The sequence below is a fragment of the Pelobates fuscus genome, chromosome 1 (assembly GCF_036172605.1).
Source record: "Pelobates fuscus isolate aPelFus1 chromosome 1, aPelFus1.pri, whole genome shotgun sequence".
NCBI lineage: Eukaryota > Metazoa > Chordata > Amphibia > Anura > Pelobatidae > Pelobates > Pelobates fuscus.
In genome coordinates, this window is record NC_086317.1 from 401,570,709 (window position 1) to 401,584,802 (window position 14,094).

Below are 14,094 nucleotides of genomic sequence, written 5' to 3' on the forward strand. Positions count from 1 at the left end.
GTTTATTTGTCAAACTCTCTTTGACAGCTTATTTGATGAGGTCCAATATTAAAAAAAGTATCCTAAGACCAGTACCAGTTGTAAAAATACCTCTAAGCTATTTGGTTTACACACAGGAAAATAAAACATGCCCTAATTGCTGCAGCATTGCAGGATGTTTTCCAGACACAAACAAAATTTAACCCATTGGGTCAAGTCATTTATCTGCCTATGAGTGGAGGTGTTTGTTTTCATGTAAGACATCAACCTCCAACCAGAGCTAAGAGTTTAGGTGATTATGGAGCTTGGAATAATCCTTAGACATTAAGGCAAATTGCAGTCAAATTAAAAAGCTATGATTACAGTTTGTAGAATTAAAGCTTGTGATTAAGTTGTGGATTTTTTTCTAAATCAGATATTCTTTTGGCAATTCAATTTCCAGTTAAGTACAATTTAGTGCTTAGCGAATGAACACCTAACAGCACATACAGATTATTTTTTTTTTTTAAATAAAAGATTAAATAAAACATGTTTTCAGGGGGCTTTAGACTAATGGCACAGTTAGAAGGGTCAGAAGGGTTATTTCATTATTGCCGAGTCCAGTAACAAAGTTTGATTGAGCTACTTTCTGTTTGTAGTATGGGATGGCAAATAAAGTGCTTCTGGTGGCCAAAACTTCAATGTATTGCTCATCATCAAGGCACAAGAGGGCATAGAACTGCGGTGCACTGAAAACACAATTTACGAAATGTATGCCAATTTATTTGTTAGAAATATCTAGCAAAATTTGATTAAAAAAATATATATATTTACTTATTTTGGTCTAATTGTAGCAAATTAGTTTTCTAATTTACCACAATTCACTATATAATAAATTCCCTGCGAATCGTGGTGATTTAAAAGCCCTACTACAGCTCCAAATTTTACAGTTTAATTCTCAATTTAAAACAAATACTCACTATTTAGTGGGTAAAACGTGTAAACAGTTAAAATTACACAATTTCTATAGTTAATTGCTTGAGGATATTTACTTTATGCTTGATTGTGCACTGCGGAAAATAAAAAAACTCTAGTCTACATGATTTAGATTTACTTAGAGAATCTATACAGGAAATCATTTAAATGTAACCTGAAGCATCGTTTGACCCGCCTCAATATTCTCACAGGACTGTAAATAAATATCATTAAGTATTTTGAATGGTCAGCTCTGTATGGATGAATAATGTGCTGTGTTAGCCGATTATTTGCTGAGTTTGCACGAGGCTATAAATATTCCTTCTAATAGAATATGATCATTTTAGTAAACTGCTCATCTATTTTATGCATACTTTTTTTGATTTGTGACAGTTTGGATTTTGTAGATGACATAACTTTGAGGAATGCAGAAACTATGGAAAAGTTTCCTGATTTTCTAAATGCTTAGATTCAGTACCCTAGCACAGCTGTGTCGATTCATTGAGTGACAGCAGAATTGTGGAAAGCACCTCAACCGCCGATTATTGCTATTATATCCCGTAAAATAAATGAGGTCATGTAAATAGATAGGTGAAGGCCTAGGTTCACTATATCCATAAATCGTTTACAAAATCTGGAACCCGTGATGTGATCTCCTTATCTGTAAACGGATTTTCCCTCCTCTTCCATTTTCTCGGCCCAAACCTCACTAGGACTTGGAGACTACACTCTTTTTCAACATTAACCCTGTTTTCCCCTCTGCCCTCTTTCTCTTTTTTTCTTTCTCTTTTATTCAACACTCTATGTACGTATGTGTGTATATATATATGTTTTTCCTGGAGTGTGAAGTAGTACTACCTCTCTACCCAAACCTCACTAGGACTTGGGTGGAAGGGGAAACCACTCTCCTTTTCCGCTTTAACCCAGTTTATTTCCCCCCTCTTTATTTTTCCTCTCTTTTTTTTCAACTCCCTATGCAGTAGTGTGGAGTAATACTGGATTTGTAAATATCGGAAACGTTCCAGACCGGTTGTCTCCTTCCCTCACCTCGGCGTGAACGAGGTTTAACTGCACCTTTTCAGCTTAGTTGCTGCAAGTAATATGGAGTTCTTCCTACCCCTCAACCATTCTCCCACTTCTACCCCATACTCCCCTCTCTTCTTTTGTGTACAAAACCAATTAGATTTGTGCTTTCCGCCTCATCCACTGAGAGAGGGTGATGTTCCATTCTATGTTAACAAACAGCCACGTGGTACCATCTTCACCCAACACACTATATCTTGTAACCATTACAGTAATATGACCAGTTCAACATTGATGGGTTCAGAATCCAGTGTTGTCCATTGTATCAGGTGGGCTAGAAGATATTCCTTTAAATATTTGCAGCTGTAAATTAGTATAGAGGATAGGGGCACAGTATTACAGGACACACAGTAAAACAGCTAAATGTCTGTATTGTTTGCTTAATTCTTACGTTTTACACGAAGAAAGAAAGTACTATGCATATGGGATTAATGATTCTTAAAAGAGGAACTGTCACTTCCTTCATTTTAGAAAAATAAAAACATTTAGGCTAACTCTGAGCAATGATAATCTCTTATATTTTCCAAACTGATTGATGTCTGATAGAAACATATGTAACATGAAACATACCCGCAAAATCTGCTGTTTAGTAAATAAACCCTTCTAGGTGCCATGTTTCTGTTTATTTTGGTTCAATTTTTAGATTGACCTTGTTCTTTGTGTTATTTCCCTATTTTTAACAAATATTTATCTGTGAGGTGCGGTAAATAAAACTTAATATAAACATTAACTCTTTTTCCTGCAGCTGCGTGACTCCATCTTACTTGCTGCAACTCTGCTCAGAAGGTGCACGTCACTTAAATCTTTTTCCCAATTAAGGGGACACTCCAACAGGTCTTGACCATCTACGATATTTCCAAATCCAGTACTTCTCAACACTCCAGGGAAAACAAAACATGCATAGAGATTTGGATTTTTTTTTTATTAAATAAAAATTTAACAATTAACAAATATTTATCCCCTCTTCCCTGTCATTACCTTGCATGGGGGGGGTGGGGGGGGGGGGGGGCATGCTGATCTCTGGTGATCCTGTTTGCTGGGAATCTGGTCGGTGCCTTCACTGGGTGCAGACCATCAGTCACTGTCTCATGAGCTCAGGCACTTACAGTATCAGAGCTCTCCTGTGGTAATCCACAGCAACGTTCTGATTGGCCGGAACTCGGTAGACAGCTACATTTATCATGTGTGTGTCAGACGTGATTGTGTGATGTGTTCGCTGTGTGCCATATTTGTAATGGGTGTATTGACTGTGTCTGGTATATGTGTGTATTGACCGTGTGTGATTTTTGTTCACTATAGCAGTAGATAAGGGGAGCAGGGGCACTAGGGTAGATGGGGAGCAGGGGTGCTATAGCAGTATATGGGGGAGCGGGTGCACTGGGGTAGATGGGGGAGCAATGCACTATAGCAGTAGATAAGGGGAACAGTGGCACTAGGGTAGACGGGGAACAATGGCAATATAGGGGGAGCATGGGCACTATAGGGATAGATGAGGAGCATGGGCACTATAGGGGTAGATGGAGGGAGCAGGTACACTAAAGGGGTAGATGGGGAGGCACTATAGGGGTAGATGGGGAGCAGGGGCACTATAGGGGTAGATGGGAAGGAGGGGCACTATAGGGCTAGATAGGGGGCACTATAGGGATAGATGGGGAACGGGGTACTATAGGGGGAGCAGGGGCACTATAAGGGTAGAGGGGGCACTATAGGGGTAGAGAGGGCACTATAGGGATAGATGGGGAAGAGGGGTACTATAGGGGGAGCAGAGGCACTATAGGAGTAGAGGGGGACACTATAGGGATAGATGGGGAACAGGGGTACTATAGTGAGAGCAGGGGCACTATAGGGATAGATGAGAAAAGGGGTACTATAAGGGGAACAGGGGCACTATAGGGTTAGAGGGGGCACTATAGTGGGAGTAGGGACACTATAGGAATAGCTGGGAAACAGGGGTACTATAAGGGGAGCTGGGGCACAATAGGTGTAGATGGGGGCACTATAGGGGTAGATGGGGAACAGGGGTAATATAGTGGGAGCAGGGACACTATAGGGATAGATGGGGAACAGGGGTACTATAAGGGGAGCTGGGGAACTATAGGTGTAGATGGGGGCACTATAGGGGTAGATGGGGAACAGGGGTACTATAGTGGGAGCAGGGGCACTATAGGGATAGATGGGGAACAGGGGTACTATAGTGGGAGCAGGGACATTATAGGGATAGATGGGGAACAGGGGTACTATAAGGGGAGCTGGGGCACTATAGGTGTAGATGGGGGCACTATAGGGATAGATGGGGAACAGGGGTACTATAAGGGGAGCTGGAGCAGTATAGGTTTAGATGGGGGAACTATAGGGGTAGATGGGGAACAGGGGTACTATAGTGGGAGCAGGGGCACTACAGGGGTACAGGGGGGCACTATAGGGATAGATGGGGAACAGAGGTACTATAGTAACATCTCACACATTCAGGACAATGTACGTTAGATCAGTTTCCTTACATTGAGGGAATTTTTCACCTGCTCCTGTCGCCTGCCTGCGTGGTGCCAAAGTTTGCATGAATGAGGAGATTTCTATTAGTGGCACTGTTTGTAAGATCAACAATATTTGAATTAACTGGTAAATCATGCAAATTACAAATATTTGAATGGTTTCCTTAGTGGTAAAACCACAAATAGTGTTTATTTTTCTCAGAAAAAAATATGATCTAGTAAATTAATTTACAGCTGACCAGAACACACCATGATATTTCAAGCCCCCTCTTCCTACTACCACTGCATTAAAAGATAGACGGACAGACGGAAGGATTGATGGACAGACAGATACTTGAAAGTAGCTGAAAATAATGAAAGTCTACGGTAAAACGGAATTGTTTAGTGAAATGGCTCTGGGTGAAATGAATTACTGAACCTTTATTACTTAGTCATCTGTCTCAATAGATAGAAAAATGGTTACAAAACTCTACAGACAAAGATATACAATGCTAGTATATCTAGGTTTGAAACATAAAAATAATAAAAGGTATTCAGTTTAGCTAAATATGTGTATATATGGGGTAGTTTGCTTTCATGGCAAATAATATGGCATTATCAGATGTTTTACTGCTTTATCCCGGCTAGACAAACAATATATTTCATCGTTCATCCCCGACAGTAAGTTTAGCATTGAATAAATAACAACTTCCCTTTTTTTTAAAAACATTTTATCTATTAATTTATCCATTCAGGTTATGAAATTATTAATAAAAAAAGAGAAATTATAAAAGGGGAAATAAATAAAATATCCTACTTATACATAGCATCTAATGTAATCATTATAACTGCCCATGAGCATAATGCCCACATAAAGTAAACACAGTTTCTTACTAAAACCAGGCAGTTTTATTATACTGCTGTTAAACTCCTCTTGTAAAGCACACAGTGTGTCCAGGCCAGGCCTCCATGATTGCTATGCAACAGTATTCTTCTTTTAAATCATTATACATTCCAAGCAGCAGGGGTCTTCTGCTGCCCTACCAGGAGACACACACCAATAATTGATTTTATTTTGAATATGGAATGGGGAGGGAAGGGATTAAATGCAAATTACCGTGATATTTAATAATCCTTTTTAACTTTGTGCACCATGGGAATTTAGCTATTCAAGTCAAGTCAGCTTTTGCATTTTGAATTTCCAGTATTTTTCTGTTAAAATGATCACTTTAGAAAGCATTCTGTAGTGAATTACTGGCATATGTTTAAATCCATTGTCCTATTCCCACTAAAACCTTTTAAACAAGGTTACTTTAGCAGCTTCGAGGCCTCTGGTCCAATCTTTGTTACAAGATACAGTCCCTTCAATGGAAGCGGTCATGCTAAAATTAAAGATAATTACTAAATGGATAAACTAACAGCACATGTCCGAAACACACCCTCCATTAAGAAAGTTTGGCTTCCTTGGTAACCTTACATGTCTAGTGGGAAACGTATAACCCCCCTCCATGGTAATATTTCCTCTTCATAAATTGCGGTCTTTTTTCCCTCTTTTTTTTTTTAAATTTAATTCTCTCTCATTTTCTTGAAGTTTGATTACCTTTTCAGATTGTAAAATTGCTGTAAAACGGTTCATAAATTGTATTTATTATTATGCAATGTTTTTCAGTTGCTGATACTGTACCGCTGCCTGTTTAAAAATAAAAGAATTTGAAATAAAACATTAAAGTGCAAGCTTTATTTTAAGACCTACTGTTTGGGTCTATCTGTCAACAAAATTTACTAAATGTGCAGAATCCGTTCTAATGGTATAAATCACTGGAATTAATAATGACAGCTACATGGTAAGACTCTTTGTCTAGTATAAGCAAACAAATCTAACAAAAAAAAAAATTCTAAAAGTTTAAAAAAAGCTTTTATGAAATGTAATATATTGCACTAAAACATATTTGGCAAAGTTTTATAAGGTTATTTATGAAAGTGTGAATTGTAAGGATTTCCAAGTGAATACCACATTCTGATGCAAAACAGTTGACTTGGAGAGGTTATTTTGTCCCCTTAATTTTACTAATATCTTTTTCTAAAATTCCGAATTCACTTTGAATTCATCCTTTAGTAAATTAGACTGTTATAGTATGCTCCTTTACAGTACTTAGAAAGGAAACATGGGAAAGAGAAATGTGTTATAGTGAGCCTAGTTTCAGTTTTCGTACCAAATACATTACTAACATTCACTCCACAACGTACTACTCCCGCAGGCATAGGCAACCTTCGGCACTGCAGATGTTTTGGACTACACCTCCCATGATGCTTTGCCAGCATTATCGGTTTAAGAGCATTATGGGGGATGTAGTCGACAACATCTGGAGTGCCGAAGGTTGCCTATCCCTGCCCTACAGGGTGGTCTGCATTAGTTCAAATGTGTTTTATCAATTGCATCCAATTTCCCGTAGAAGGGACTTATTAAGGATACATTTTCCAAGTAAATTTTGTACAAAGCAGAAATGTAAAGCAAATCAAATTTAGTTACATACTGCAACTGTTATCCATACTTTTAATGTCAAAGATAAATTACAAACCCGTCCTGACTACGCTACAACAAAACTGGTTTACAGAGCAAGACAATATTTTTAGTAGTAGCTCTGCTATTTACCCTGATATATATTAAATGAACAGAACATACGAACTCCATTATGCATTATGCTATTATTTTTATCTTTAAATGCAGCTTATAACCCAATTTTGTTTGTTACGTAATGCAGTCATAATTTTCAAAAATGAAAATTGCCAGTAAACAATACTTTTTTTTGAGAGGGCGTGGATGGAGATGTGACCATGACAAGAACAGTTCCAAAACTTTTGGATGATTCATCGACCTGTTGGGAGCTATCTATTGGTTGCCTAATTCAGAAAAGGAACTATATTATATAAACATATTGAAAGAGGTTCTGTCACCCCCAAGATGTTTTTGAGCATGTCACAAGGATACTTTGTTTTCCTGAAAATAAGACATCTTCCGAAAATAAGCCCTAGTCGCTAGTTCGCTAATACATGTTCGGGTCATTTTCAATGCCTTAGTAAACTGGTCTATGTTTCGGGGAATTCCCCCGTACATAGATTTCCTTTCTAGCACATGCTTCTACTGTTTTTCACCGAAAAAAAGACATCCCTGAAAATAAGCCCAAGGGCATTTTTCAGGGGGAAATTTAATATAAGACCCGTTCTTATTTTTGAAGAAAAAATACAGCATACCTTCCAGCTGGCCCATCTCTTCTATCCTAATATCTCTCTTTTCTAGGAGCTCCATGCTCTGAAATACCTGTGTAATATCGCTGTAAACTTCAGTACCAATATACACAAACATAATGTAATGCAGCCACTCACATAATGCAGACCCATCCCCATGCTCTGTAGATAGCACTCAAGGTGCCCAAGATCATATATAAATATTTGGCCTTTTCACACTATTGTCCGCGGTACTGTTACTGTTACTTACAATATCTTGAGTATAGGACCGACACCTTTACTATAATGTTGGACACCTGGAGTGCTATATAAAGAGCCTGGCAGAATAATAGGTTTTAGAGCATGCATGCCTGGATTCACAGCTTGTGGACCTCTAGAATGTTTGGTTTCTCTTATGTCTTATTCTTAAGATTACATTAAAAGAAAATGCTAGAAAACACTGCAATAAATGCCTTGTATAATGCCATTTTATAATCTCAGGAAACTGGTTTGCTGGTGTTAGTTATTTGGTTAGTTCTCCATTGAAGAAGATAAATGGACCTCATAATGACCAATGACATACAATGTACATCAAGATATAATGGGATGATTGGAGTGGAAAACAAAATCTGGGTCGAGGAGTTTTCATAACAACTATGTATCACTTAGTTATCTATAGGCAGACTAATACACTATCACTAGGAGGCAATTCGTAGAATTGGACATAGATCTATTAAAGCTAACTTTTAATATATATATATATATATATATATATGGAATTTTACCCTCCCCCAAAACATTAGTTCTGCAATTAAGAACTTTTAACTGATATGTGTGCATGCTGTTGTTGAAATGTAATTGTTTTAAAAGCTGTGTGGTGAACAAAACCATCTCCATTAAATGTTTTGTTTTTCTCATCTTTCTTAAAGAGACATTAAAAGCTACAGTACAATGAATGGATGGAGGATCTTACTCCTTCAAGATTTAAAGGGGGATTTGTAGCGCCCCCCTCCCCATCCCCTTTCCCACACCCATGGATAGGATTTACCTAATGCATTGATGTGAAGGGGTTCATTGTAAAAGTTCTTTTGGGTTGTATTTTTTTATGTAACAGAACATAACAAGGTTCTGATTTGATCCCACAGTTGTTCTGTGCAATGGTCTCTACAACAATGCATTGTCTGTAGCATGATGTTAGGTAATGCTTAGTAATGCACATAGGGCAGGCACTCCCCCTGCTGGGTAATGCAACTCCCATAATGCTCAGACATCCGTAAGGCTTAAAATAAATAAATAAAAATGATGTTCCTTCACTAAATTGATAGTAATGATAGGAAAATCTATGCCAAAGTAGCCAAACTGGCTAAATCTGCAATAATTGCTATTGTTCCTTAAAAATGACAAGTTCCCTGTCAACTCCATTTTACAGATGAGTGATTAAATTCCAATATGATCAAAACAGCACGTTTATTAGGGGGTGAAAGTGTTCCTTAAACACAAAGTCTAAAATATTCCCCCAATATTAAAACCTTAAACATGATGCTTCCATAAACCTAACTTCCCCTTCCAAAAAACAATCCCCTTTACACATAATTCAGGTGATCCTGAACACTTTGCTTTAGAATAAAGCTTTGCAGCTGCTCTCTTTGTCATTGTACAGTTCACAGTCACACACAATAAGAGAAAGACAAACACTTACTGGGTATGGCAGAGTCTGTGTGCCTGTTCTTCCTCAGATATGGTCCAGCCTAATATCTCCTGTACATCAGACTCTGACAATGTCAGTATGGGTGTGGAGCTGGCACACTTTAAGGTTACACCCAGAGCCACGTGGAATCAGCAAAACTGGCAGACACGTTCCAATTAGTGAATTCTGTGGTCAGCCTTGTGTCTCCTCTGCCCTCTAATGCTTTGAGCATCTCCGGCACTAAGACACTAAACCATCAAAGAGACCTCTGGCCATCTGGCACAGCCCACACGAAACTAGTAATTAGAAATAATTGAAAATTATAGATGGATCAAGCTGGCACAACATACTGGCATTGTAAGGGTTAAAATGCAGCCTTGCAGTGCTCATTTTTTGCACACCACATTCCCTTTCAAAGAATGAGTAATGGGGGCCTACAGCAAGCATAAATGGGGGCCTGCAACAAGCATAAATGGGGGCCTGCAGCAAGCATAAATGGGGGCCTGCAACAAGCAGAAATGGGGGCCTGCAGCAAGCATAAATGGGGGCCTGCAACAAGCATAAATGGGGGCCTGCAACAAGCATAAATAGGGGCCTGCAGTCAGCAGACTTGGAGTCATACAACAAGCAGGCAACTGGTTCACATGTTTTTTTTTTATACAGTTGTTTGAAATTATAAATAGGTAGAAGAACAAATCAACAGCTTACATGGAAATTAAACATTACAACTGCATATAAACTGATTTATGCATACCTACGTAAAACATGCAGACTTTTTAAGAGCATGACAACAGGGATATGAATAAGTTACTGTTACCTCCGAAATGTAAAAATGATCTGCCACCACCAGTGCCAATTTGTAATCAGGCATATAGTGACAATTAACAGCATATGCTAAATCAGGGATCTTAAACTATGCCCCCACAGACTCCCAGAATACTTTGAATACAATCAGGGCCGGATTAACATAGGGGCTGATGGAGCTGCAGCTCCAGGCCCAGGCCCATGGAATAGGCCCATTTAAAAAAAAAAAAAAAATTTTTTTTTTTTTTTTTTTACACAGTACTCTTAGGTTTGCCACTTGACTGGTATATTACTGGCACAGCTGGTATTTTAAGCTTCCTGGCCAGTGCCAGTATTGCAGTAATACCGGCAATACAAATGCACGTAATTTTCTCAGAATAAATGGAAATTACTCTGCAATACCAGCACCGGCCAGTAGGGGTCACTGCGTGTGGAGAGAGGCAGGGATAGGAAGTTACACAGCATATCCCTGCCTCTCTCTACTACTCACGGATCCGTGGGGGAGTAGCAACACAGCACAGAGTCCAGACAGCAGCTCTACAGCTCAGGTAAGTGAGGGATGGGGGGAAAGGCAGCAGGGACATATGGGGACACTGAGACACTAGGGGACACATGGGGACACTAAGACACTAGGGGACATATGGGGACACTGAGATACTAGGGGACACAGACACATCGGGACACAGACACTAGGGGACACTGAGACACTGGGAACACTGAGGCACTTGGGGACACTGGAAAACATGGGGACACTGATACACTAGGGGACACTGAGACACTAGGGGACACAGAGACACTAGGGGACACAGACACTAAGACACATGGGGACACAGACACTGGGAGACCTGGGGAAACTGAGACACTTGGGGACACTGAGACACATGGGGACGCTGTGAGACATAGTGACATTGGGAGACACTGAGACATTGGGACACGGAGACACTATGTTCCCATGTCCCCCAGCCAGTGTCCCTAGTGTCTCAGTGTCCCCAAGTCTCCCAGTGTCTGTGTCCCATGTCTCTGTGTGCCTAGTGTCCCCATGTGCCCCAGTGTCCCTATATGTCCCAGTGTCCCCATGTCTATGTCCACAACTGTCCCCAAGTGTCTGTCTCCCAGTCAGTATCCCCTAGTCTCCCAGTGTCCCCTAGTCTCCCAGTGTCTGTGTCCCTAGTGTCTTAGAGTCCCCAAATGTTTGTGTCTCCAGGTCTCCCAGTGTCTGTGTTCCTAGTGTCTCAGTGTGCCTGGTGTCCCCATGTCTCCCAGTGCCCCTATATGTCCCAGTGTCCACATGTCTATGTCCACAACTGTCCCCAAGTGTCTGTCTCCCAGCCAGTGTCCCCCTAGTCTCCCAGTGTCTGTGTTCCCATGTCTCTGTGTCCCTAGTGTCTTAGTGTCCCCAAATGTTTCAGTGTCCCCATGTCTCCCAGTTTCCCTAAATGTCTCAGTGTCCCCATGTCTCCCAGTGTCCCCATGTCTCCCAGTGTCCCCATGTCTCTCAGTGTCCCCATGTCTCTCAGTGTCCCCAGTATCCTAGTGACATGGGGACACACTGAGCCATTGGGACACTGGGAGAAATGGGGACACAGACACTGGCAGACTAGGGGACTGGGCGACATGGGGACACTGACACTGTGATACATAGGGACACTGAGACACTGGGAGCAATCCATCTATACAGCAGAATCAAACTGTGTAGTTTGTTCGTGATTTTACAGAATTTTTTCTGATGTCACTCCTTGTGATTTACATCATGTGATTTCACGCATAATTAATTATACAAATGATTAAGGCTGTGTTCACCCCTTTTGGCAGGTCTTGTCACGTGATTTGCGCCAGTGGCACACCTTTTACCCTGCCCATTGACTTCCTGCTTCACTGGACACTGCTGTTAGGGGTTATGGATTTACTTAAAAGATGAAAGCATAAATTAGAGAGAGATTAGCATAGAGTATGTGTTTTCTTATAGCTGCATCCTATGAGTTTCCCTCGTGCACCATCTCCATCAGATACATCACGCTTGGGAGGTATGATTGTTTTAGTGATTTTGGTCGATAAGAGTCAGTAATTAGGCCCATCATAATTGTCAGCTCCAGGCCCACTGTGCTCTTAATCCGGCCCTGAATACAATAGATAGCAAGAGAATCATGGGAATTGTGGTTCAGCAACATCTGGGGTACCGGAGCTTGAGATGCCTGCACTAAACCTATAAAATGCATGTCTGAAAGATGTATAAATCCTATTGGAACTGACTGCATGCAATCTGTTATAACTACTGCATTAAGTTTACATTATTTTGATGCTTAGAGTATCCCTTTATTAAAAAAGGTTTAATAGTTTATTTAATTTAATGCGTTCTTGTTAAAATTCATTTTTATTATCTTTATCTTTATTGAAGAATTAATTGTAACTCATGCCAAGACTCGGGGTAAATCCAAGCTTTTAAAATGAATCACAGACATCACTACATAGAGATCCTATATCAGTCCTGACTACTGTCATATGACTATTCCACATAGTAAATATTTAATATCACAAAAGAAAATTTGTTACCGTAACCATGTATTATTCAATATGCCATAAAACCTTCCAAAATGTTTTAAATAACACTATATATATATTTTTAATAATTGCACAATTTTAATTATATATTTCAGTTATCTTATTATAGAACTGTGCAAGCTTGTGGTATAAATTGAGGAGCCAATTAATTAACCCTCTCCTCTCTTAAAACTATGACATACATCCCCCATAATTCTCAATAATTTTAAATCTTCTATAATTAAGTTTCTGATGACTTGTAGCCAAACGCATGTTATAATTCACTACATTGTAAGCTAGGGTTTTGAAAATAAATGACAGCAAAACATTACTGATTAACAGCAGTGGTTAAATAGAAAGCATAGAGGTGTACCGTGTATTCACACATTTTGGAAAAATGACAGCACAATTAGACATTTAAAGCCAAAATAGCCAATTTGGAGCAGTTCTCTATCCAAGCTATTTGAATTAATTATTATATCAAAAAGTGTGTCGATATTGGCATTGTTGATGCATTACCAATATCAACACCTTGTTTGATGTAATAATTAATGATGCTATTGAAAGTTTTCACTCAATAAACTGATAACTGCAGTATATTTGCATTATATTAACAGGCTAATACATATTTGTATAGGTTTTTACTAAAATTAAAATAGCGTGGAATTAATAACAACATTTACCTTAATAGATGGACCATCCACTTGTTGCTTGGCCAAACAGAGAATAATGCTCCCTTTTCTTACATAGGGAGTGAAAGATCTCAAGAAAAACAAAAAACAAGTAGGTCTCTTAGATAACAATAGAGCATTTCGTAGTGTGTGACAAAGAGTCAATGTTCTATCTTAATTGATTCAATTTGCCTGTGTTTGCATTGTCCTCTGTCTTCCACCAATCACAGTTCAGTTACTCTACTGAAAAATATATTCAAATGGGATGAAAATTCTCTGTTTGGTCAAATTCAAATCAGCTGCAGAAGTAAGGGCTAGCATCTCCTCATATTGCTTACATGCCAAGGCCAGGACCCACACCCTGCTTCGATTGATTTTTTTAAAGTGCTTTTAAGTCAATCAATAATTCACAATGGGAAAAATAGTCTGGAAATGACCAGCAGATTGTCGGAGGTCTGAAGTTTGTTTTATTATTTTAATGTTCTTGAAACAAACATGGTGTACTCAGAAATAACAATGTACTGTTTTTATGAACACTGCCGTGCTGTGCAGATTTCATATACTTGGGGCCAAGATTCCAACAGACTGCACAGAAAGCTATGTACAAATGCACTATACTATAGATGTGCAATCTTTATTGCACTAGAATGTTAGTAGTGAAGGAATGAGCTGTTCACTGGTCAAT

At 39.3% G+C, this 14,094-nt stretch overlaps 1 protein-coding gene across 2 annotated transcripts in view; it reads right to left on the reverse strand.

The window, feature by feature from the left end:
* The window catches only part of AVIL (advillin), a 53,954-nt gene extending 40,251 nt beyond the window's left edge, over positions 1–13,703 (reverse strand). Inside the window, exon 1 of one of the 2 annotated variants that reach the window (XM_063427822.1) lies at positions 13,422–13,703. The gene's annotated coding sequence lies outside the window, so the exon portion shown is untranslated. Of the gene's footprint in view, positions 1–9,408; positions 9,560–13,421 lie in introns of those variants that run through there. The other variant, XM_063427812.1, reaches the window with a different exon arrangement.
* Between the last annotated feature and the right edge of the window lie 391 nt (positions 13,704–14,094).